This window comes from Schistocerca piceifrons, chromosome 8 (assembly GCF_021461385.2).
Source record: "Schistocerca piceifrons isolate TAMUIC-IGC-003096 chromosome 8, iqSchPice1.1, whole genome shotgun sequence".
NCBI classification, from domain to species: domain Eukaryota; kingdom Metazoa; phylum Arthropoda; class Insecta; order Orthoptera; family Acrididae; genus Schistocerca; species Schistocerca piceifrons.
The window spans coordinates 277844-304931 of record NC_060145.1 but is presented as its reverse complement, the minus strand read 5'-3'; positions in this window follow the sequence as shown (position 1 = coordinate 304931).

The window sequence follows — 27088 nt, the reverse complement described above, 5'->3', positions numbered from 1 at the left end:
TTGCAGTCATATTCCAGTTGTCTGCCGAAATCCTTCTTGAACACTCTGGGCAAGAATATCAACATTCGACAATAGCCCTTGAGTACAGTTTGTCCTTTACATGTGCCCAAAAATAAAAATCTAGTGGACTGAGTTCGGAGATCGAGCACACCAAGATGTTGCTGCCCCACGTTCTGAGCATTTGTTTGGGAAACTGGTTTAAAATTGTTCTTGCTTGCAGAGTAAAATGGAGCTGTGCCCCATCGTGTATGAACCACGCGTTATGACGTAAGTGTTGTAGAATGACTTCCAGCAAAACTTTCAAATATCCCGTTAAAATTTCACTGTATGATGCGCCAGTCACTGCTGCTTGGCAAATGGAAGGTTCAATTAATGTGTCTGCAACTATGCCTGCCCATATTTTAATGCTAAACTGTCGCTGATATATTATTGCAAAAAGTGCAAAAGGGTCCTCGTCCGACCACAGACGAGTGTTGTGAAAATTTTGAACTACATACCTGGTAAACTTTGCTTCATGTGTGAATAGTATTGCACACAAAACGTGTTAGTCGTGATAACACACCCCCCAGTAGCCAAGTACAAAAACCTTTTCCGAGTCGAAAATCTGTTTCGGTAAGATCATGCAATCTCGGAAGATGGTGTGGGTAAAGAAGCTACTTTGGTAATACTTTCCAAACTGTCACCTGACTCACATTCTCAGTTTCTGCTGGCATTATTGTCCGCAGTAGGGGGAAGTACTCGATCTTATAAATCAGGTGTTCTAATACAGTTTAGTCTTAGTCTGTGAAATGATCTTTCCTCAAAAGAGCACGTCTCCACAGGACGTTCGTGCATTCTTTGAAAGGTCTCATTGTTCGACAAATGTCTATTAGGAAATCCTCCTGACGAGGTCGTCAGCTTCAGTATATGCTTCCATGGAGTGCCTCAGACTGGATAGTACACACAACTTCACCAAAATGAACACGACCCTCACTACCGGAGCAGATGATACGTCCATCACAAAATCTTTAAAATCAAAAAATTCTAGTGGTTGTGATAAAATATCGACGAAGTTAACTTAAGAGAATGCTTCTGAATTGTTGAAATATAATGAAGTTAAGCCGTTGTTTAAGAAAGAAGAAAAAAAATAACGTCAAATTTCCGTCAAATTTCACTTTTGCCCCTATATTCAAAAATTTTAGAAAAGGTGATATACAGTCGGCTTCTTAGCATTTGGCAACAAATACAAGGTGTATCAAAAGTCTCATCTGATTTTTAAAAAATCGTAACTACGAGGGCAGTTCAATAAGTAATGCAACACATTTTTTTTCTGAAACAGAGGTTGTTTTATTCAGCATTGAAATACACCAGGTTATTCCCCATCTTTTAGCTACACAACACTATTTTTCAACGTAATCTCCATTCAATGCTACGGCCTTACGCCACCTTGAAATGAGGGCCTGTATGCCTGTACGGTACCATTCCACTGGTCGATGTCGGAGCCAACGTCGTACTGCATCAATAACTTCTTCATCATCCGCGTAGTGCCTCCCACGATTGCGTCCTTCATTGGGCCAAACATATGGAAATCCGACGGTGCGAGATCGGGGCTTTAGGGTGCATGAGGAAGAAGAGTCCACTGAAGTTTTGTGAGCTCCTCTCGAGTGCGAAGACTTGTGTGAGGTCTTGCGTTGTCATGAAGAAGGAGAAATTCGTTCAGATTTTTGTGCCTACGAACACGCTGAAGTCGTTTCTTCAATTTCTGAAGAGTAGCACAATACACTTCAGAGTTGATCGTTTGACCATGGGGAAGGACATCGAACAGAATAACCCCTTCAGCGTCCCAGAAGACTGTAACCATGACTTTACCAGCTGAGGGTATGGCTTTAAACTTTTTCTAGGTAGGGAAGTGGGTGTGGAGCCACTCCATTGATTGCCGTTTTGTTTCAGGTTCGAAGTGGTGAACCCATGTTTCATCGCCTGTAACAATCTTTGACAAGAAATTGTCACCCTCAGCCACATGACGAGGGACCCAGCGGGAACAAACCTTGAATATCCCAACTGGTGAACAATTGTGACAGCACTACCAACAGAGATGTCAAGTTGAGCACTGAGTTGTTTGATGGTGATCCGTCGATGATCTCGAACGAGTGTGAACCTGAAACAAAACGGCAATCAATGGAGTGGCTCCACACCATGCAATTGCAGGAGTCACAGCTGTGCACGGCCGGCCCCCACGCGGGAGATCAGTCTTGCTTGACCTTGCGGCGATGATGACACACGCTTTGCCCAACGACTCACTGTGCTTTTGTCCACTGCCAGATCAACGTAGACATTCTGCAAGCGCTTATGAGTATCTGAGATGCCCTGGTTTTCCCCCCACGCGGGAGATCAGTCTTGCTTGACCTTGCGGCGATGATGACACACGCTTTGCCCAACGACTCACCGTGCTTTTGTCCACTGCCAGATCAACGTAGACATTCTGCAAGCGCTTATGAGTATCTGAGATGCCCTGGTTTTCCGCCAAAAGAAATTCGATCACTGCCCGTTGTTTGCAACGCACATCCGTTACAGACGCCATTTTAACAGCTCCGTACAGCGCTGCCACCTGTCGGAAGTCAATGAAACTATACGAGACGAAGCGGGAATGTTTGAAAATATTCCACAAGAAATTTCCGGTTTTTTCAACCAAAATTGGCCGAGAAAAAAAATGTGTTGCATTACTTATTGAACTGCCCTCGTATATGTTATGTGAAATAAGTGCATGAACAACGTATTGTTGGAAAGAGCAAACTCAAGTTTTACATGGTTCCCGCGAGCTAGCAGCAGTGTGCTCCCACTTCAGTATTGGTAAAAATGGTCTCGGGAAAACAGAAAGCATTTTATGTTCTACCGTTTTGCGCAGTGTGGGTCAGTAATAACTGTTCAGAGTGCCCTTCGTACTAGGTATGCTGTGGATTCTCCTACAGCACACAGCATTAGACGATGACATAAGCAATTTCGAGAAAGAGTTTGTTCGTGTGAGGGAAAATCGTTGGACCACCATGGTTTCACAAAAACTCCGCAATATTCCATTCGCCGTGCAGCTCGACAGCTCAACATGCCTCCGATGTCCATTTGGCGTGTGCTGCACCGACGTTTATACACGAGACGATACAAAATTCAGCTACTGGAAGGTCTTTATCAAGGTGACAAACAGCAACATGTGGAGTTCGAAACTTTCGTTCTTGGCAAGATGAAGGATACCAGTTTTCTTCCACGTTTATTGTTTAGTGACGAGGCAACATTCCATTTAAACGGAAGGTGAACTGTCATAATGTGAGAATATGTGGTACGGAACAACCACATGAAGTTGTACAACATAAGAGTGACTCTACGAAATTTAACGTGTTTTGTGCAGTTTCACAGGAAAAGGTGTATGGACCATTTTTGTTTACAAGAAGCACTTATCTCGATATGCTTGAGAACTTCCTTTTCCCAAAGCTGGAGACTGATTCGATCGACTTCATTTACCAACAGGATGGTGCTGCGCCCACTGTCATCTGGAAATGCGGAAATTTTAAATCAAAGGATTACTGAATGACAGATTGGTTGCACTGGACGAAATGATTTAGCCTAGCATTACTGGCCTCCAAGGCTACCGGACCTGACTGTGTGTAATTATATCTTGTGGGGGTTTATAAAAGATTCTGATTATGTGCCTCCGTTACCAACAACAATGAATGAACTGATACATTGCACAACAGCAGCTGTGGAAACTGTAACTCAAGACATAGTCGATGCTATGTGGGAACAATCTGAATACTGCATTAACATACGCTGTGGATCTCAAGGGAGGCATACTGGACACCGGCGAAAAGGTATGAAGAAACACTTTTGAGTTTCTCGTTCATCAAAAAACAAAATTTATTGTATATGTTTATTAGTTTCAGAAAAATGGACTTGCCAGATTGGATGATTTGTTTTGATACATCATGCATATTGCCCAAGCCTCAGTTCGGATTCGAAAGGCTTCTGATATTGAGAAGGCTATCTACATATACAGTGAAGACGTATTTGGTTCTTAAGACAATACATTACAGGCTATTGTTATATTTTGTGACCTGTCTTAGACACTTGACTGTTAAATCACAATATCCTTTTAAGTAAAGTAGAATAATACAATGCAACAGAAATGGTGCAAAATAATTTAATTCCTATATCTCTGACAGGAAACAAAGGATGTAAGAAGGACAGAGACATGTATAAAGCTATGACGCATCATCCAACTGAAAGGTAATTACGTGTTGCGTCCCACAAGGTTCCGTCTTAAGGCACTTGCGTCTTCTTGTGTATATCAATGACCTTTTATCAGCAACATTACCAGATGCCAAGTTTGTTTTGTTTGCAGATGACACAAACATTGCAATGCATACCGAATCCAGTTTAGTCTTAGAAATATTGGTTAAATAAACATTCGTGAACGTAAATAAATGGTTCCTAGCCAGTTCTTTGTCACAAAGCATTGAATAAACAAAATAATAAAGAAACATCCAATTCAGAACTTGTAAGAGGTTTCCCAGCAGTATATGGCTGAAATGTGATTACACAGATAGAAGTGGACAGCATTAAATTATAGGAATTACAGCATGATGATAAATTCAGCTGGGAGTAACACACCACAAACTGCTGAAGCGCCTAAACAAATCACTATTTACAATTCGAATGTTGGAAGACATGGGAGACATAAAAATGAAAAAGTTTACATACTCATACTATGCTTACCTTTATTCCATAATGTGTGTGGTATTACTTTCTAGGATATCTCATCAAGCCAACGTTTCATGGATACAAAAGCGTGTACAGAGGCCTGTTTAGGAAAGTGGGAACATTAACTATAGCTACTAAATACACTTATTGCTTAATAAAATTTGTCATTAAAATATATCTGCTTTTCAAACCAAAACTTAATTCGTGGATTCAGTACTACAAGTAAGACTGAACTTCACAAATAATTAAAGTCATTTACTTTGGTCCAAAATGGTATCCATCATTCAGGAATACACATTTTGAATAACTTTCTAACAGCCATTTAAATTTTAACTACCAATCGGGTTCAGGTTCAGAGAAGACTAAAGGATTTACTGGTGGCCAACTCCTACTCCATTGATGAATTTCTTAGCAGAAACAACTGATGTGTGTGCGTGTGTGTGTGTGTGTGTGTGTGTGTGTGTGTGTGTGTGTGTTAGTAATAAAATCAAATAATGTGAATATTAATACAATATCATCTCTCTACAACTTCAATGCAATAATGCGATCATTGTAAATAAATGTTGAAAAACGGTTTTTCTGTTAGGATTTATTACTTCATAAATGAACATTTTTTGACTCATTGCACATCCATGACGATCACTTCAGGTAGGGTCTGTGGGAGGTACATAAGCATATTTGTTTTTAATTGTAAATATTGTAACATTCATTTAAACGGGAAACTTTAAGGTTACTTTGAATGAATGTATGAACTGTGGAATGGATACAAAACTCGAATTATCATGTTGCGTGTTGTAAGTTCAAGTGGTGTGCTCACTCTGTGATATTTTTTGCAAAACTTTACATGAATTGATTGGGCAGTGCAGCTCCCAATACCAATAAAGAAGAGCAATCACTGCAAAAACCCTTTACCCCCTTACGCACTGAATCACCTGGGCCTGTTCAAAACTGGTTCCTGTACACATAACAACTAAATTAAATTGTCCTACCTATAAAGCAGCAATGGAGTAGCGTGATATATTCTGGTCTCTTATGAAGAACAAAATATGCTAGCAATGCTGGCATTAATACTTGAAATGCACATGAAATGATTTTGGCTGATAAATGAGAACACTAAGAAAACCCAACTTCTTCAAAACAATATATGACCTGGAGAGGGAGGCGGTACTGATTATGATGAATTACAACACTGAGATTTTTTTGCAAAATTATATTGCAAGTTAAGTTTGGCTTTTCAAAAACATCTGACAAGTGCAGTTACATTACTCCCAATTGATTCACAAACAATGGGATTTAAATAGCAAGTAATATCTAACTTCGCTAATTTAACATAAGTGTACATAATCAAATTACATATATCTATGTTAACAAATCTCAGCAACATTACAATAGTGAAATATGTAACTGGCCTTTTTATCAAATCATTTTATGTATATTCTGTGGTTATTCAACAATTACAACTTATCAGCCAACTCATCTGTACCAACATGCCATCAAAAATAAAAATAATAGTTATTTAACATCTTTACCTTGGTTGCATGAAGAGTTCTATTTCCATGATCAACAATATCTACATACCTACATTACTCTAGCACTTGGTGGCTTCACACAGCGCACCACAAAGACTGCCTACTCCATCATTTTTCCATAACAGACAGCTGCCTACAACTGTGATGCAAGCGCTCTCTTACTCCAACTCCAGCAGTATCTCTGGGTCTGCGATATAAAGCATATCAAAGACATACATCATTTATAAAAATCTCATTTGGGTGCCACATACAAATGTGCCCCAGTATACTTTTTTCACAACTCTTCAGCAGGGTTTAATAATATTTGACACATGTGACTTACAACAAATATGTGGAAAATTTACCTAACTGTATATCATCATAAAACTCAGAAGAATTGATAGTGCTCAGGTGCACTAGTATAAATCATAATCTGGTTATATTATGAGTAAATTGTCTCATAAACAAGGTTGATGAGAAATAAGTTATGTAAAGACAAATCAGTATGCAAACCTAAATGTTAAGATAATGGTATAAGATTGAGCAAGGGAAAGGAGGAGACATGGTTGAAGCCTATGAACATGTTGAAGTGACTCCATCATAGGGTCCATTTCTTTTTGTTTTGTGCTGGTTCAACAACTTAGTGGTGACCCATGCGTATTGTATTCAGTGTACCAATACATTAGAATTCCATATTTTTTCCTCAATCATGTGCAGAGGTACATGAGGCAACAGATTGCCAACAACTGTAGTTGGTGATTACCTTAAGATCAGTAACGTGATGACCAGCATCATCACTGCTCTTTGCAGTAGAGACTCTTCTGAGATCCAAACAACATATAATGTCTCTTATGTTGAAGTATGAATATCAGTAGTTAATTGCTCCAATACAATGAACAGAGTTAGGAGACTGGATAATGCAAGGTACAAAAAAGCAGCAATTGTAAGGTAGTGGAACGTGGCCATTTCTACCTATGTCAAGATCAAGTAATCTATCTGATCAGAAAAAGCTCAGCAACCTAATGAAATTACAGACTGGATAATGCAACAATGCTTTATATCAGAGTGAATAGGCAAAATTGAAAGTGAATTCTGACTAAGATCACATCAATAAGTGGGGCATCAGGCTGCCAATTAGACATAGAATAACCTGACAGAAAACATTACTGGTTCATAAATTATACTGTGTCTCTCAGTGGCCTGGTATATGCAATATTGTGATATAAATACTTAATAAAATCTAAGAACTGATTGGCACCAATTGTCCTTGTACTTGGAATATATGCACATCTTAATATCTAAAACAAGGGAAGAGAAAATATTAATCATAGACTCCCAGTGGCCTTTCTACATACATAAATGCTGATCTTAATGACCATAAGATGATTGGGGCTGCAAGTGGTTTAGCACATGTAATACATGTAAATCTTAATATCTATAACAATTATAGAGGAAATATTACTCAGGAGCTCCAAGTAGCCTTTCTAGACGAAGCAGTTGCTGGCATTAACGATTAAAAGTGACAAAAATCTTCTTTGAGGCTCACAGTGGCCTGGTTTTACCTGAAGTAAGTGCTGATCTTAACAGCAAATATGTAACAGAAAACATGTTTGTGGCTCAAGGTGGCCTAGTTTTACACAGCATAAATATCAAAGCTGAGAAAGAACCATAAAATGAAATTAGATATAATTTTATATGGCCCTCAGAGGCTTATGAATAATTCACAATGAGTATACGTAACTCGACGTGGCTTTTACAAAAGCAAATTGTATAAATAACAGTAGTGTATAAAACTATGGCTCTGTATGACCTGTTTGAGTACATATTAGGCAAATAGAATCATAGAGTCACAGTATGGTATCATGTGAGTAAAGACACAATATTTATAGGTTGTGTACCACCCTCAGGGCTTAATAAAATTATGTGTTAAATTACCTATATCTCTAACAATGTGCATATCTACAGGGAAGGATATGGGAATGATTGATAAGGGCAGTTCATTTTATCTGCAAAGAAAATTATTAACAGTCTATCATCATTCTTCTTGAGTCAAGAACTGCTATGGCCATAGCAGAGAAGAAATGTGATTATAGTACACGCAAGCATAATCACAGGAGTACTAAGTGCAATATAGTTTTAGATAAATGTAACACATCACAGTAAATAATGAGATAAACATGCAAAGATATGAATGAATTTCAGAAATAGTGGAACTTGTGTATGTGATTAGTAACCTGGAAAAATCAGTCATGCATGCTAACATAAGGAGGTAGTATCATATGAAATCTCATAAGGAATGGTGAAAAAAATGTTTTCCAGGTGTAAAGCTGCTATGACAGTCTTCCCCAAACACCTACAGTCATTTGGCACAAGGTAAGACAGATTTTCCTGGAAACAACACAAAATATATAAAATACATATTAGCATCATATACTATCATTATAGAAAATCGTAAATATATCAATATAATCATTATTACTGGAGTGCAGCTCAGGGCATGAACACTCATTAAACATCAATATTCCATCATTATTCCAAAAATTTGGTGCAGCACATGGCATGAGCACTCAGTAAATATTCTAACATTACTCTTACACCCAACACAAAATGCAGAAAAAAATATACTTTATCCTAAATCTTTATAGGCAGTCTGCCTAATATACCTAGTACACCAACAGGAAAATCTTTATAAAAGCCTGTGAGGAAACAGTGTGAGAAGTGTCAGTGGAGTTTAGTGTTCCATATATGCTGCTTATGTCAAATTTTCTATGTACTTCAGTTCCTGCTTATGAGCATTATGGCTCGCTTGGGTACAATGAGACTTCGGTACACTGATTCTATAAAATACATGAAATGGGGAGTATATGTAATGGACATGAGTTATAGGGTACATTGATTTCTTAAATCTACATCGGTGAAAGCAAACAAACCATTGGCATCGTTAAGTACAAGAGGTACATCAAATTAGAGCACAAGACTGGGTATAAATGGAACATGGCAATATTATAAAGTACAAAGAGTGACTAACCTAACAAAAATTGTAATAATAATTCATCAGACGATAGCATAAATGTCAGCAGTAATACTATCTTGCCTAGGGTGTGCAATAATGGCAAAGTGGAGTAGCATAATATCAAAAAATTGCACATTTCATGGTATCAGTAACGACAAATAACAGCACAAATAAATCAACATAAGATATACAGAGGCTATGTACAAAAGGGGCACAAAACTCCGCCACAGCTGGTCCCAAGCCCGGTTGAAAAAGGAGGAGGGGGAGGAGTAACACCTCATTAAAAAGCCTTGGTTTACGAGGTCCAGGTGATAGTACCTCGTGAGGGTCCCTTGCCAGGGAAACGGTGAAGACGTCAACGACAGTGAAGGCGGTGATGAAGTTCATCAGAATGGCGGAACTGGCGGAAGAGGCACGCTTTTGTATAAGAGCCCCAGACTGTAGCGTCTGTTCAAACAGTGGGCGGCTGCAAAAGGCGACTGTCCCACATGTTAGTGGCGGCCTCACTTATAATTCTACGCTAAATGCTTGAATTTTTATCATCGAAAGGTTCAACTACCTTACACAATTTTGGTAAACATTTTTGGAAAGCAGTGATCAATTAATTGTTACATTTTGACTAAAGTTCAGTCTTGACACATCATGTATGTTTTAATAATATAGGTAACCGGTTTCGGTTCTTTCTATAAAACCATCATCAGACCCATGGCTCCCTTAGGATGGTAGACGGAGCTCTCCTCGCTGCGTAGCTCCGCCTACCATCCTAAGGGAGCCATGGGTCTGATGATGGTTTTGTAGAAAGAACCGAAACCGGTTACGTATTTTATTAAAACATACATGATGTGTCAAGACTGAACTTTAGTCAAAATATTTCAACTACCTTACCCCAAACCGAACTTTAACCTAAGACATGATGGTAAATTTCAAAAGGACAACTACTCCAGGAACTAACCAATCTTCCACCGCTATTCATTGCGGTGCAACTAGGCCTTTGGATTCTAGAGAGCCTAGAACATCATTTAAGAAAGAATCGGAGCTTCCTAGTACTTCTTCAAAGATAAGACCCAAGAAAAAACATCTACTGGGGACTCTGGACATCAACACACTTATGGAAGTCAAAATATCCACGGGTATGCTGCCGGTCTATAGTGTCCAACGGGCACAATATTTCGGCGATGATTCATGTTGCCATCATCAGGTGAACTGACGGACTAAGCTCCTCCCTCGTGATTTCATCTATCTCAACAGATTGTGCTGCAGTGGTTGGGCGGAGAGCACGTTGAATCTGCCACTCTGAGTACTCAGAGTAGGCACTGCATTTATTCCATACACAGGCGCACTCTCGGGGAAAATCGCCCGCATTCTGAAGAAACACCAGGTCGGAACTGTGTTTCGTCCTCCAAATAAATCTCGTGCACTGGTGGGGAGCGCCAAAGATGACCTCGGTTTGAGGAAGGCCGGCGTGTACCAGATTCCGTGTCAATGTGGCAAGTCGTATATTGGTCAGACGATGCGTACCGTCGAGGATCGATGCCGTGAACACCAGAGGCACACTCGACTGATGTATCCGAGCAAGTCGGCGGTCGCTGAACATTGTTTGTCGGAAAATCACGCCATGGAGTATGACCGCACGCGGATTCTGGTACAGACGTCGAGATACTGGGACAGCCTTGTTAGAGAGGCCATCGAAATTCGCACCAATGACGACCTCATAAACCGTGACTGTGGCTATAATCTTAGCAAGGCTTGGGAACAAGCGATTTGGTTAATCAAGAGTAAATCGAGCAAACGTATAGTTGTGACGACCACGGCGGACAGAGCCATCACACCGACGTCATCTCAGACGCCGTCGCAATCTGTTCCACCGCGCGACCGAGGCGCGGAGCGCGGACGGCGGAGGGAGCGAACCGCGGGCGGAGGGTATTTAAATCGGCCGCCGCCGCGACCGAACCCAGTTCCCTCTGAGCAGCCATAGCGTACTGATCTCCGTGCCGGCACGTTCACAGGAGCTCAGTCCGTCAGTTCACCTGATGATGGCGACATGTATGATCGCCGAAATATTGTGCCCGTTGGACAATATAGACCGGCAGCACACCCGTGGATATTTTGACTATCAAATACGCCAGGAGAAACTCAAGAATCACATCACACTTATGAAAGTTGGAAAACTAAAACACCTAACAGGCACCCTCAATTAACACAACATATTTATATTAGCACTTCAAGAAACAAGGCATCTGGATGAAAATGCCTTTGAGTCAGGTGGATACAGGATCTACAATGGAAAACCAGCCATTAAAAATTCCAATAATACGAGTATATTAGGGACCTCATTTGTGGTCAAACAGCAGCATATGGACTCAATAACTAATTTTAGCTCCCCATCAGGGCGAATTTGATTTCTGACGTTCAAGTCGGGCAATAAACGTTACACTATTATAAATGCACATGCACCTATCAACCAACATAACAGAACAAATGTTGACAAAGTGGAAGATTTTTGGGAAATGCTAGAACACGACACATCCATATTTTCAAAAGATCATATAAAAATTTTAGTGGGTGACTTTAATGCAAGAGTTGACAAAGAAATAAAATTTAAATCAGTAGTTGGAGATTTTCCAGCACATGCAAGAACCAACAGAAATGAGGAAAGACTCATTTAATCTAAAACTAATGTCGACATGTTTCAGGATACTTGCAAGAAAGAAAAAAACGTGGGTATCACCTAATCCAAATCAAGGTGGATATCAGTTGGACCATGTGGCAATAACGACTCGCAGCTACAAGGAAATCTTGGATGTCAGAGTGAGGAAGGCCCTAAACATAGACCATTATCTGACTGAAATAAAGACCATGTTCCAACCAAACAAACCTAAACCAGAACCAAGAAGATTTGAAAGAGTAAACACTAAATTTCTCATACAAAATCAGAACAAATTCTGTGATATACTAAACACAAGAAAAATGGGTGATTGGGAAGAAATTAAAGAAACAATGCTAGAGTCAGTTAAAGAAATGGGACAACCACGAAGAATACCAAAACACAGATGGTGGAACGAGCTGTGTGATGAAGCAATTGACAATCGACTAAAGGCATAAAAAACATGGAACAGTAATGAGAAACACGAATACTGGGAAGAGTTTAAAGAAGAAAGGAAAAAGGCAGCAAAAATCATCAGATCAGTGAAAAGAAAATATGACAAAGACAGATTAGAAGAAATGGGTTTCGACATTAAAAGGAACATCACTAGAGACTTCTGTAAGACTTTCAGAGAAGTTTTAACAGGATTCCAGTCACCAAGTTTACATTTTAAAGATAATAATGGAAAAATTGTTTTAAGGAATATAGAGAACTGCCAAATTTTAGCTGAATACTTTGAAAATCTATTAAATTGTGAAGAGCCTAATGACAGATTACACTTTGAAAAGCCACAACATGAAAATCCACCTTCTTAACCACCTACAGTAGAAGAAATAGAAAAGATTATGAAAGCATTGAAGAATAACAAAGCACCAGGTGAGGATGGGATAGTAGCAGAAATGTGGAAACTAGGGGGCTTATCCACATGGCAGAAAATTCACAAAATAATTAAAGACATTTGGACAAAAGGAATCATACTCAGTGACTGGAAACAACCATGGATCCATCCTCTCCATAAAAAAGAAGATAAAACAGACACCAACAACAACAGGGGCATATCCTTGTTACCAGCGACATACAAAATACTTTCTAAAGCACTTTTAAATAGAATAGAGGAACAAGCAGGACCTAATATAGGAGACTATCAAGCAGGATTTAGAAAAGGTAGATCATGTGCAGAACAGATTCTTAATTTAAAAACAATCTTGAGAGTGAGAGCTATACAAAGTAAAAATACAGTAGTTTCGTAGACTTCAAGAAGGCCTACGACTCAGTTGACAGACAAACACTACTACAGATACTTTATGAATCGGGGATAGATGAAAACACAAGAACACTTGTTGAACAAACGCTCACACATACAACATCAAGAATTAAGTTTCAAGGCGAAATTTCTGAACCATTCAAAATTGAAACGGGAGTTCGACAAGGAGACAGAGTGTCCCCAATTCTCTTTAACTTGGTTTCAGATAAAAGAGTAAAAAAATTGGAAAGCACATTAAAAAACAGAGGCACAAAGGGTATAAGTACGGGCCACGGAAAGAACAAATTTGAAGTGAAATGTTTAGCCTTTGTGGATGATACGGTATTGATAACTGCAAACCGAACAGACGCAACAGTTATGCTTGATCTGTTACACAAGATTGCTGAAAAGACTGGGCTAAAAATACCCTACGAAAAAACTGAGAATATAGAACACAAACATAACACAGAAAAGATTAGGAAAACAAAGTATGGAAAAATTAAAAGAGGGGATAGATTCAAATAGCTGGGGGAGTGGATCCAAGCCAATGGACTGGATAACACAACAAATAAAGAAAGAACGCAAAAGTTAGAATTTGCATATAAATTAACACAAAGCTACTACAATAAGAAATCAATATCCATACAAGCGAAGATTAAACACTATAATTCAGTTATTAGGACACAAGCAACGTATGGATCAGAGTGCCTAACACTGAATATGAAAGGCGAATTAAGAGAACTAGAAATAAGAGAGAGAAAAATACTAAGAAAAATTCTAGGTACTGAGAAAAACAGGGAAAATAGGTGAATTAAAAGGAGAAATGAAGACTTATACAAAAATACCGAAAAGATCACAGATTCAATGAGGAAGAGACGGCTAAAATTTTATGGACATTAAAAAAAATGGAAGAAACACTGATTACAAAGAGAATTTTTAATTACGTTAATAAGCTGAAAAAACCTGTAGGATGGATAGATGCAGTAAAGGAAGACGCCAACAAAATAAGTGTTACAGAAGAAATAGTATGTTACAGGAATCACTTCAGGCTACTGATAGAAAACGCGAACTATGAAGAAGATGAACCAAAACCTCGACCCAAGAGAGTGTGGACAGATGAGCAGAGACGAGTAGTTGGTGAGAAAATGAGGAAGTACTGGGAAGAACGGAAGAAAAAGAAACACTATAAGTCTTAAGTTGTATACGGTCCATAGCTGGCCAAATTCCTAAACAAAAAAATGGGACACAAATTCTTATTATATAAAAAATATGTTTTGAGTTACAGTGGTCAGACCACCCAAGAGATGTGACTCGGTGGGCACACGTCAAAATAAATAATGGTGTCTCTTTCAGTCGTTGTTTTCATGCACAAACGTATGAAAGTAGAAAAATGCAAGGCCTATACTTTTGGTAAGAGAACCGACCTGCAAGATTCTCCCTGCCAGGCACGTCATCACCTAATGAAATGATGAACTGTCGAGGACTCGTGAAAAAAAGGCACCAATAAAATTTGTATAAGCATAGGAAATGTGTCAAGTAAATGTTCTGGTTTGTTTTATAGGTATGTGGACTCGCATGTATAACTAAAATAAGCATAAGTTATTTACTGGTAATGTAAGTAACGACTTCTGCCAAGACTAATCAGAAATTTCATACTTTCTGAAACATAACAAAAAATTTTTATACATAGCAGAAAAAAGTGTTAAAAGTATATACATTAATAACAGTAGTGTAATGTCTTCAGAGTACAAGAAGTAGAACTGAAGAAATAATTTATGTCGTCAAGATTGGTGCATATCTGTGAAGTATATAAAGCAGCTGGTTACATAAATTTCGTAGACTCAATGCCGTAGAACTTTGTTTTCAAATGATGACTGCTGAAACAAGCATGCTTATAATTTGTTCATAATCGCAGCCGTATTCTGGGCGCTAAAACTTAGCTTATTGGTATTTCAATAATTTCTCATTATTGCTATAGGACGAAAACTGAAATTTACTACATATTCAGGTGTTGCGACAAAAGACGTAAAAGATTTTTGACAAATTCAGTGTATCAGTTTCAAAATAGTGTCTAACGCCGCAGTCCGGGAAAGCAAAATCGTATAAAAAGTAATTTGTGTGATGACAGAATATGCTACGTTGTAGTTACGTAGCGCTATGTAATTGATCCGTCTCTGTGTTTGGCTTGGGAGAATATTTTTGGGATGAACGTAGATGTGATTACTTTTGGAAATCGATGTTCTCAAATAAATATACTAGACAGTGTATTGGTGGTGTTACTGAACTCTGGCTATTCTACTGTTAACTGATTTCTTGCTAATGACTTTGCGATTAATTCCATAGGATCTATGCACTGTTGTTAAATCAGATGGTCATCGCGAGTAAAAGGAGGTAGCTTTGACTGGAACTGTTTTTGGCATTATCTTGACTAGCCGCCTCGTTAGACAGAACTGATTGATCCTTGTTGTTATTGTTGCCTGTAGTCCTGAGACTGGTTTGATGTAGCTCTCCATGCTACTCTATCCTGTGCAAGTTTCTTCATCTCCCCGTACTTACTGCAACCTACATCCTTCTGAAACTGCTTAGTGTATTCATCTCTTGGTCTTCCTCTACGATTTTTACCCTCCACGCTGCCCTCCAACGCTAAATTTGTGATCCCTTGATGCCTCAGAAAATGTCCTACCAACCGATCCCTTCTTCTTGTCAAGCTGTGCCACAAACTCCTTTTCTCCTCAATTCTATTCAGAACCTCCTCATTAGTTATGTGATCTACCCATCCAATCTTCAGCATTCTTCTGTAGCACCACATTTCGAAAGCTTCTATGCTCTTCTTGTCCAAATGTTTCACCTCCATACATGGCTACACTCCATACAAATACTTTCAGAAACGACTTCCTGACACTTAAATCAATACTCGATGTTAGCAAATATCTCTTCTTCAGGAACGCTTTCCTTGCCATTGCCAGTCTGCATTTTATATCCTCTCTACTTCGACCATCGTCAGTTATTTTGCTCCCCAAATAGCAAAACTCCTTTACCACTTTAAGTGTCTCATTTCCTAATCTAATACCCTCAGCATCACACGACTTAATTCGACTACATTCCATTATCCTCGTTATGCTTCTGTTGATGTTCATCTTATATCCTCCTTTCAAGACACTGTCCATTCCGTTCAACTGTTCTTCCAGGTCCATTACTGTCTCTGACAGAATTACAATGTTATCGGCGAACCTCAAAGTTTTTATTTCTTCTCCGTGGACTTTAATACCTACTCCGAATTTTTCTTTTGTTTCCTTTACTGCTTGCTCAATATACAGACTGAATAACATCGGGGACAGGCTACAACCCTGACTCACCCCCTTCCCAACCGCTGCTTCCCTTTCATGCCCCTTGACTCTTATAACTGCCATCTGGTTTCTGTACAAGTTGTAAATAGCCTTTCGCTCCCTGTATTTTACCCCTGCCACCTTTAGAATTTCAAAGAGAGTATTCCACTTAACATTGTCAAAAGCTTTCTCTAAGTATACAAATTCTAGAAACGTAGGTTTGCCTTTCCTTAATCTTTCTTCCTTAGAAGTAAGGTCAGTATTGCCTCACGTGTTCGAATATTTCTACGCAATCCAAACTGATCTTCCCCGAGGTTGGCTTCTACCAGTTTTTCCATTCGTCTATAAAGAATTCGTTTTAGTATTTTGCAGCTGTGACTTATTAAACATATAGTTCGGTAATTTTCACATCTGTCAACACCTATTTCCTTTGGGATTGGAATTATTATATTCTTCTTGAAGTCTGGGGGTATTTCGCCTGTCTCATACATCGTGCTCACCAGATGGTAGAGTTTTGTCAGAACTGGCTCTCCCAAGGCCGTCAGTAGTTCTAATGGAATGTTGTCTACTCCCAGGGCCTTGTTTCGACTCAGGTCTTTCAGTGCTCTGTCAAACTCTTCACGCAGTATCGTATCTCCCATTTCATCTCCATCTAAATCCTCTTCCATTTCCATAATATTGTCCTCAAGTACATCGCCCTTGTATAGACCCTCTATATACACCTTCCACCTTTCTGCTTTCCCTTCTTTGCTTAGAACTGGGTTTCCTCCTGAGCTCTTGATATTCATATAAGTGGTTCTCCAAAGGTCTCTTTACTTTTCCTGTAGGCAGTATCTATCTTACCCCTAGTGAGATAAGCCTATACGTCCTTACATTTGTCCTCTAGCCATCCCTGCTTAGCCATTTTGCACTTCCTGTCGATATCATTTTTGAGACGTTTGTATGCCTTTTTGCCTGCTTCATTTACTGCGTTTTTATATATCCTCCTTTCATCAATTAAATTCAATATTTCTTCTGTTACCCAAGGATTTCTACTAGCCCTCGTCTTTTTACCTACTTGTTCCTCTGCTGCCTTCACTATTTCAACCCTCAGATCTACTCATTCTTCTTCTACTGTATTTCTTTCCCCAATTCCTGTCAATTGTTTCCTTATGCTCTCCCTGAAACTCTGTACAACCTCTGGTTCTTTCAGTTTAGCCAGGTCCCATTTCCTTAAATTCCCACCTTTTTGCAGTTTCTTCTGATTGATCATAGACAGTAAAATCCTGTCATTTGCATACAATGTTGCTTGACAATGATGGTCAACTGTGTCAGAAGATAATTTTTTTATGAAAGCTGCTGTCGAGTGAAGTTCTCTAACGTAATCAGAGTGACCACGCTGTTCGTTAGAATTAGAAGTGGGCTGTTGAAATAAATTCGATATGTCGTGGCCATCATTCTTGCAAGCTGTGGCGTCAGATTGGGCTGGCTTATCGTCGATAATAAAACTCTGTTTGCTCAAAATATCATCTGTATGCGTGCTGGTATTCTGAATGTGACTTCCAGGAAGTTGCTGTGTTTTACTTTCTGTAGTAATCGACATCGTCTTCTTGAAGATGTTAGTGTTGGGTTCTGACTGTAGGTTGTCATGATTATACATAGCTGCTCTGAAAGAGATAAACGGAATGGTGATACATTGCGTGGTTTCAGAGGAAACCGTAACAACAGTAAAGCGAACAGGAGTGTTGTTAGAAAAACTTTGCTTCTCAGAATGTCAGTGGGCTGTGAGGGGTACACATAGTTTCCTTTTTGGCAGTACTTGTTGCACAATTCAAAGATTCAGTGTGAGGGAAATCGTCTTGTTCTTCAAAAAATTTATCATTGTGACGCAGTGACCATCTGAAATTTCTAGTATGCGTCACGGAGCGAAACAAACTCTGTTCTGTGTTGAGACAGAAGGTGGTGTCTGATGTTTGATTATTCGCATCATTGATCTGAGTGAAATAAAAGTTATTTGTTGAGGACTGATTTTGCTTTATGAATATGGTCTTCAAATCGATCGCTGGGGAATAGCATTTATCAACACAAAGGTTGACTGAAGCAGACGTGTTTGCACACGACGAAGCGGAAAGCTGTGGTGTGAACGGAACGTTTGCGTGACAAAAGGCGGCGTTGTGTGTACCATTTTTGAGTTGATAGAAAACTTCTTTCCTGTTAGTGTCATCATGCTTAATAACCCTTTCAGACCTGGCGGCCAATATACTGGACACTGATATTTATACACATTTTATAACAACAAACGATTTCATCACCATTGAAACCCAGTTGCTTGCTTACTGGACATCTCTCGCGTTACGTTCCATGCATCTTGCTACCCTCTTTGCTGGAACTGTGTACTACATCGAAAAACAATCAAGATGGCGGACCCGTTGCGAAATGCTCCAGGTAAGACATATTTACGTGTTAAATACTGTAATATACACATTTTCTGGTGCTGAAACAAATATATTGGGTAAGAGCCATCTGTAGAGATTGCGTTTAACGTAAGAGATGTGAGATTATGAACGTATATGAGCTATTATGACACAAAATTACGTCGTCGAAAATTATGGACATCAGGATTCGACGGTAATATTTTTTTCCTCATAAGCTGCAGTGAAGGCATTGATATAATGGTTGTTTTCAACCTACTACTGTCTTATAACGTTCTTACAATTAATGCTGCGTTTCTCTTTGGATTCATAGCATATTAGCTAATAAATTATTTTATCTGTGGTATCCAGTAGTTAGCTTTGTATTTTATGACTTTTCATCTGTAACATACATGGTAGTTGCTAAAACTCGGTTTTTATTTGTAGATCACAGGAAGGTATACAACACAACAAATCCAGACCAAATCAAGGAGATCCTGGATCTCTTAGCAGCAGGAGATGTTCCTGATATCGATATCGATATTTCAGATGACGAATATCATCTTGAAAATATTCCAGGCGCTGTTTCCACAACTCGAAGGATGGGAAGTGAGAAAACGACAGCGAAAGATGATTTGTTGGTGAAATAATTTGAATTCATAGAAGATGTGGTGGAGGTAGCGTCAGTTCATAATGATCTAGAAGGTGACGAAGTGCCACATGAGCTATCTGTACCTGCAGGGACTGTATGTAATAGTGAACCAGACAGAATATGACTATCTCACTAGGAAAGAAGAAATAAAGTACAGACGTCACCCTTGGTCACCTCCTCCTATTCATTTTGAGAATCAGTGTTATACTGATCAAGAAATTGAAGAAGAACCTGTCTCTTACTTTATGAAATACGTTACTGAACAAGAATGGGAAATGTTTTCAAGAAACACGAATATATATGCATTACAGTCTGGTTCTACAAATTTCAAACCAACTAACCCAGATGAAATAAAAGCTCTCATTGGCCTGCATATAGCGATAGGAAACTTGAAATTTCCTTGAGTGAAACTTTAATGGGACAAGTTACTTGGAATAGGTTTATTCTTAGATTCTATGACTAGAGATAGGTTTTCCCAGTTGCGAAATGCTCTGCATATTGTCAACAATTTGGAACGCCCTGTAAACTTAAGTGACAAATTGTATAAAGTTCGATCTTTGTACAATGCCATGAGAGGAAGATGTTTAGAGCTTTCCCTTGAAGAATCTTTATGTATTGATGGTTCCATTCAAAGGTCAGCTTTCAATCAAGCAGTATGTGAAAGACAAGCCGTGTCCTTGGGGAATTAAAATATTTGTTTTGGCTGGAAGATCTGGTGTTGCTTATGACTTCCTAATATATCAGGGTAGTCCAGAACAAGAAACTATTCGGTTTAGGTGTGTCTGTTGTTCTCCATTTGTGTGACAGAATAAAAGTGAGGGACACAAGCTATATTTTGACAATTACTTCTCTTCTTATCATCTTCTTCAAGTACTACAATACAGAAAAATTTTTGCTGCTGGTACAGTTCGTGTAAACAGGTTTTTTTTTCTTCTATGTTGATAAATGACAAAGATATCAGAAAGAAGGACAGAGGATTTTCTGACCTGGTTGTCAGTAGAGACCATAATGTAGTCCTGACAAAGTGTCTTGATAACAGAACTGTGGTATTGGGTTCAAATTTTGTTCGAATAAGTAAAGAAGACACTTCTGAACGATGAGACAAAATTTCAAGATCATATGTAAAAATGAGGCGGCCTGAAGTTGTTAAATTGCACAATGGATCAATGGGTGGAGTAGACTTGTTTGATCAGCTGACTGGACTGTACAGAATCTTTATTACATTCAGAAAATGGACTCTAAGAATGCTTATGAATGCTGTTGATTTTGCTTTGGTCAACAGCTGGTTAGAATATCGAAAACACTGTTCAGTGAAAAAAATTCGAGACGAAAAGTACTTGACTTACTGTATTTTCGACTGAGTGTGGCTCAATGTCTTGTGAGAGCAGGGACAAACAGAGAGAAAAAGAAATGGGCCAAGCTGGAAAAGAGACCCAACAGAAAAGATCCAGAGCAGAGAGACGACCTCAAGCAAATGTACAATACGAAGGTATTAACCATCTACCAGTGGTAGATCTACGAAAAGATGGAGATAGATGCAAAAACACACCATGTCAAGGGAAATCAAAAATAATCCGTTCAAAATGTGATGTTCACCTTTGCCCAAAAAAAGATGCAAATTGCTTTGTGGCTTTTCATACAAAAAGTGTGTAAAGAAAACTATCTTCTGTAAATATTCAACCTATTAACTGTTCTGTAAATCGTAATTCCAGTAGTTAAAATTATTAATATAACGTATAGATTCCTGTATTTTGTAAAAAAATTTCCACTATTGAAAAGATTTTGCACAATAAAATTGCTGTATACTTTGTAACTACTGACTTCTTATTTCACATTACCAGCACCTCCGAGACCCAATGTCCAATGTACTGGATATTTCATTTTTTAAACCAAGTATGACATACTGAAATTTTGCTCGAATATGCAATAAATAGGTCCATATAGACACGATAAAGTGAAAAAAATTTCTATTTTTAAAATAATTCAGGACTGAAGGGGATAAGGGCGCTTGATAAGTTCACTATTAACTGTTTCAGACTGCGTGTGTGGCTCAACAGAGCGGTCATGTGCGTCACTCCATAAATTTCTGACGTGGAAAACTTAGCTTTGTTATCAGATTCAGTAGGCACAATTGGTTCATTATTGTTTTCAGAGATCATCAAACTGCTGTTGCTGACCGTAGCGTTGGAGGAAAAACTGACATTTCATGTTGTTTAACAGAGATCATGGTTAATTTCTCAGTAAAATGTTGCTCTGTATTGTACACGGAATTTTCAATAGAATGTGGGGTTTGCGACATGGGAACGTCTGTAGCAGAATCTATATAGGCGTCACCATGAACTTTTGAGACATGCATCTAACCAAGTGTCTTGATCTATTCTGTCATCAACTGATTGTATTTCATCTATAAGCTTTTTATAGGTTTCACTACATTGATGTCTTAAAGCATTAATGTCGGCTCTCACAAGTTTGGTACCATCTGCGCATTGCCTGGCTATGGCTCCAATTTTATCGCAAAGACCTTTTCCACTGGCCTTAATGTGTATATCTACCTGTTTGAAACAGTTATCAGTCGTTTCTGTATACGATTTAAGCTCGTCACATATGATGGAAAATTGTTCATTGAACTGAGTGGTAGTGTGAATTCGTATTTCTGGTATTTCTTGTCATATGATGGTGGCACCATACACAATCATTAACCTGGCTCCAGCGAGGTAGGATGCCCTTCCCTATTCCTCCACTGGGGTAATTCCTGCCTGGCGTGTCCACGTCGCGGGGGTGGGCATCCTACACTTCAGTAGGCCGGAGTGCTAGGATGGCTGAGTTCAGGCGGGGACCCAGTCCCGTGGGGTATAACACGGAACCCATGCCCAGGGTTACGGGTGAAGACCTTAATGGCAGCCATGGCAGAGAAGGAAGACTTTGGAACGGCATAGCTGGCAGATGAGGCAACCCTCCTTTCTGGGGATTAAATGAGAAGGGAACCACTGCCTTGTGGTGGAGGAGAAACTCCAAAGGCTAAGGGAGACAACCCCAACAGAAAATTCTTCCTTGCGTTAGCCCTAGCAAGCCAGTAGGAAAGTCTTCATATATTGCTTTCAAAACACAGACGAGCCTCGGAACGAACCACTCAGGATTTGAACCCACTGCTTCTTCAAGTACTGGTGCAAATGATGGGAGACCTGATGATATTCATCAGTACAAGAAGATGAAACCAACTGAACTAAAAAATAACCTAAATATTGGCACCCTTAATATATTAACCCTCAATGGAAAAATGGAAGAAATGACAGATGTATTAACAGAGAGGAAGTTGGATATATTGGGATTAAGCGAAACAAAGTGGAAGGGAAAAGGTGAGAAGAATTTGAGAGGAGGAGGAAAATTGTACTGGAGTGGGAATAACTGGTATGGAAGAAATGGTGTGGCAGTGATGGTGAATAAGAATGTACAAAGCTGTATTGAAAATGTGAGATATATATCAGACAGGATCATAATCTTAAACCTGAGATTCCAAAAAGAAACACTAAATGTAATCCAGATTTATGCACCTCAAGTGGGATGTAGCGAAGAAGAGAAGATGGACTTTGAAAATGTGTTAGAAAACCATATAGAGAGTGCTAATATAGTGATGGGAGATTTTAATGCACAGGTAGGCAAAGACAGAAAGGGATTTGAGCAAGTATTGGGATGTTTTGGATATGGAGGCAGAAATGAAGAAGGGGAAAGACTCCTGAATTTGTGCCAGAGGAATGGAATGAAAATAGCAAACAGCTGGTTTATGAAGAGAGAAAGTCATGTTATCACCAGATACAGTTGGGATGGAGGAAAGAAGAGTGTAGTTGATTATATTCTAGTAGATAGGTAATGGGGAGAGAAAGTAACAAATGTGAAGGTAATTCCAAGTGTGAGTGCAGATGGAGACCATAGGTTACTGGTGGGACAACGGAAAATGAATCAGCGTATGAAAAATAGAAAACAGAAGAAAGTGATGAGGATACGGGATTGGAAATTGAAGGAGAGTAATGTGCTGAGAAGTACAGAGAATTAATAACACAAAAATTTCCAAAAGAAGTTTTCTGTGATGTAGAAAAAGAATGGAGTTTATTCAAAGACACTTTAGTCGAAGCAGCACAAAAAGTATGTGGCAGAACATCTGGAAAGGAAAAAATAAGACAGACAAGTTGGTGGGATGATACCACAATCCAAGCAGTTAGAAGAAAAAATGGAGCATGGAGAAAATGGTGGAAAACTAAAAATGATGAAGACCATAAAAGATATATAGAGGAAAGGAAGAAGTGCAAAGAAATAGTGGAAACAGCAAAGAAAAAGGCATGGGAAGAGTTTACAAAAAAACTTGAAGAAGATTGAAAAGCAATAAGAAAATGTTCTATAAAATTACGAAAAATAAGGCCTCTGAAGTACCAGTAAAGACGGAAACAGAGGACGGTACCATTATTGAAGATCCAGGGAATATAAAAGATCTCTGGAAATAACATTTTAAGAAGCTGTTAAACGCTGAGGAGCAGGTACATGAGGAAACAACAAATAATGGAGAAATTGAGAGAAGTTGGGAAGCAGAATTAGGACAAATTACACGGGAAGAAATGGAAAAAGCTGTGAAGAAGATGAATGGGGGGAAAGCCCCAGGACCTGATGAAGTATCAGTGGACATGATAAGAGCAGCAGGTCCAGTGGGAATGCAGTGGCTGTATAGAGTACTATCAAGCGTGTGGAGAAATAGTAAAATACCTGACGACTGGAGAACAGGATACATGGTTTCCATCTTCAAGAAAGGCAATAAAAGACTTTGTAAAAACTACAGAGGAATAACCCTCATGAGCCATACAGCCAAGATATTTGAAAGAATTTTACTAAATCGAATAAGTGAAAAGATAGAAAAGGAGCTGAGTGAAGAACAGCATGGGTTTAGGAAAGGGAGGAGCACGATCGACCTGATATTTTCTATCTGTCAACTGATGGAAAAAAGTTGGGAGTATAACAAGGGGGTGATAATGGATTTTATAGACAGAGAAAAGGCATATGACTCAGTTAACAGGGAGAGACTCTGGGACGAACTGAAGAAGATAGATATAGAAGATGGATACATTAATGTTATAAGGACAATGTACAGAGGCCACAATTGTAGAATTAGAACACCATTGGGGAACTCTGAATACTTCGAAATAAGACAAGGACTTAAGCAAGGAAGTATTCTATCTCCTGCGCTTTTTAATGTTGTGACGTAGGGAATGAATAGGGCAGTTAAAGATATAGTAAAAGAAAAAACAAAAAGATGATTTTTGCAGATGATATGGTAATATGGGGTGATAAAGAGGTAGATGTGCAGTTACAGCTTGATGGGTGGAAGGAAATAATGAAAAGGTATGGATTAAAAATAAATAAAGATAAGAGTAAAGTAATGCTATTTGGAAGGGAGAAAGGAATCAACGTAAATATTACCTTGAATGGAGAACCCCTCAAAGTGGTTGAAAGTTTCACTTATTTAGGGAGTGAAATATCTAGGGATGGAAGAATAACTAACGAAATTAATAGGAGGTTACAGAAGGGAGGCTATTTCTACCAAACAATAAAACATCTGATTTGGAATAATGAAGTTTCAGAAAGAGCAAAACTCCTTATGTATAAGAATTATTACATCCCTATTGTCACCTATGGTGGAGAAACATGGACAATGACAGAAAAGGACTGGAGCAGACTGCAAGCAGGGGAAATGAAATTTCTCAGAGCAGTTAAGGGAAAAACAAGAATGGACAGAGTAAGGAATGTAGAGATTAGAAAGGACCTCAAAAAAAAAAGTATGAGAGAAGAAATTGAAAGAAAGAGATTAAGATGGTATGGGCATGTTAAGAGGATGCATGGGCAGAGACTCCCCAAAATTATGGAAGAACTACAGATGGGTGGGAAAAGACCTAGAGGGCGCCCAAGAACACGGTGGAAAATGGGAGTGAGAATATCTGTTGAAAAGAGAGGTGTGACCTGGCAGCAAGTGGAGGAAGAAAAGTGGTGGGAGGACCGAGCCAAATGGAGAGGACTCGTCAGCACCCAGACCCAGCAGTAGCTGGAGCAGGATTCGGATATAAATGATGATAAAGCGTTCATCATTCTTAGTAAACCCTTCATTAAACTAAGTAAACTGTTTGACAATGATTAGCACGAAATTTTGAAGCGTCGCTTCCGTATTCTTTTTAAGTGGTGCGTCGGGGGTCACTTGTGTTTTATAGTGTGGAGACATCATCTACAACATGGACGTCTCGTTTGTTGCATTATCTGCACAATTACCGTTAATGAAATCTGACGGATTTTTAAGAACAGACTGAGCACTTTTCACTATTTTTCCTCTGACATACCATTGGCAATCTGATTAATTGTGTGAAAATATGATAAATCACTGACCTCATTCGGTAAATAATCAAATTCTGAATTGTGCCCATCCGCCATGTCCAGAGCAGTGGCGTCCAGAATACCAGAATCTAGCATCAAATTAGTGGGTGAAATTATAGTGTCACGAAACTGTAAATTATATTTGGAAAAGGCATTCATGTTTTCTGTAGTGCTTTGCAACTGTTGCAACGCAGAGTTATCACTATGATTCTCCACATTGTTGCCCATAATCGGAAAACTGTCCATCTCGACAACTTTAATTGTCAGATTATGCGCCGGAACTATGACACTTTTGCGCGGCATCGTATAAAATACAGGGTGCAAATCGAAAGAGAAAAATATTGAATAATACAATCAGTGGAAAACAAGGCGGGGCATAAGAATGCCGATGAACTGTGAAGAAATGTTGTACAAGTTAGTAAATTGCGTTGCGTCGAAAAATATCTAACTGTTATTATTGCCACAGAGTGGTTGAGAGAACAGAATATATATATCTGACTATTTTAATATCAAAGATTTCTCAAGGCAAACGACTGGCAGATCTGTCACCACTAGCTTTCTTTAAAAAACTGAAGTAATAAACTTTGTGATTACGTTGAATGAATGTCTGATATGTGGAATGAATACTGAACTCGAATTGTCGTGTAGCGTGTTGTAAGTGCAAGTGGTGTGCTTGCTCTGTGTTATTGTCAACAAAACTTTACACGATATTGATTGGGCAATGGAGCTCCCAATGCCAATAAATAACAATCACTGCAAAAAAAAACCTTCAGCGCCTTACGGTCTGAATCATCTGGGCCTGTTCAAAACTGGTCCCTGTACACATAACAAATAAATTAAATTGTCTTACCTACAAAGCAGCAATGGAGAAACGCGATATATTCTGGTCTCTCATGATGAACAAAATATTCTAGCTACATGCTCAGCAGTGTGCAATATCGGCCATAATATTGAAAATCCGCATGAAATTCTTCTGGCTGATAAAGGAGACATTAAGGAAATCCAACTTCCTTAAAAAATATATGACCTGGACAGGTAGGTGGTACTGATTAAGGTGAATTACTAACACTGAGTTTTTGTTAGAAGCAAAATTATATTGCTAGTTTGGCTTTTCAAAAACATCTGACAATTGAAGTTACATTACGCACAATTGATTCACAAACAATGAGATTTAAACAG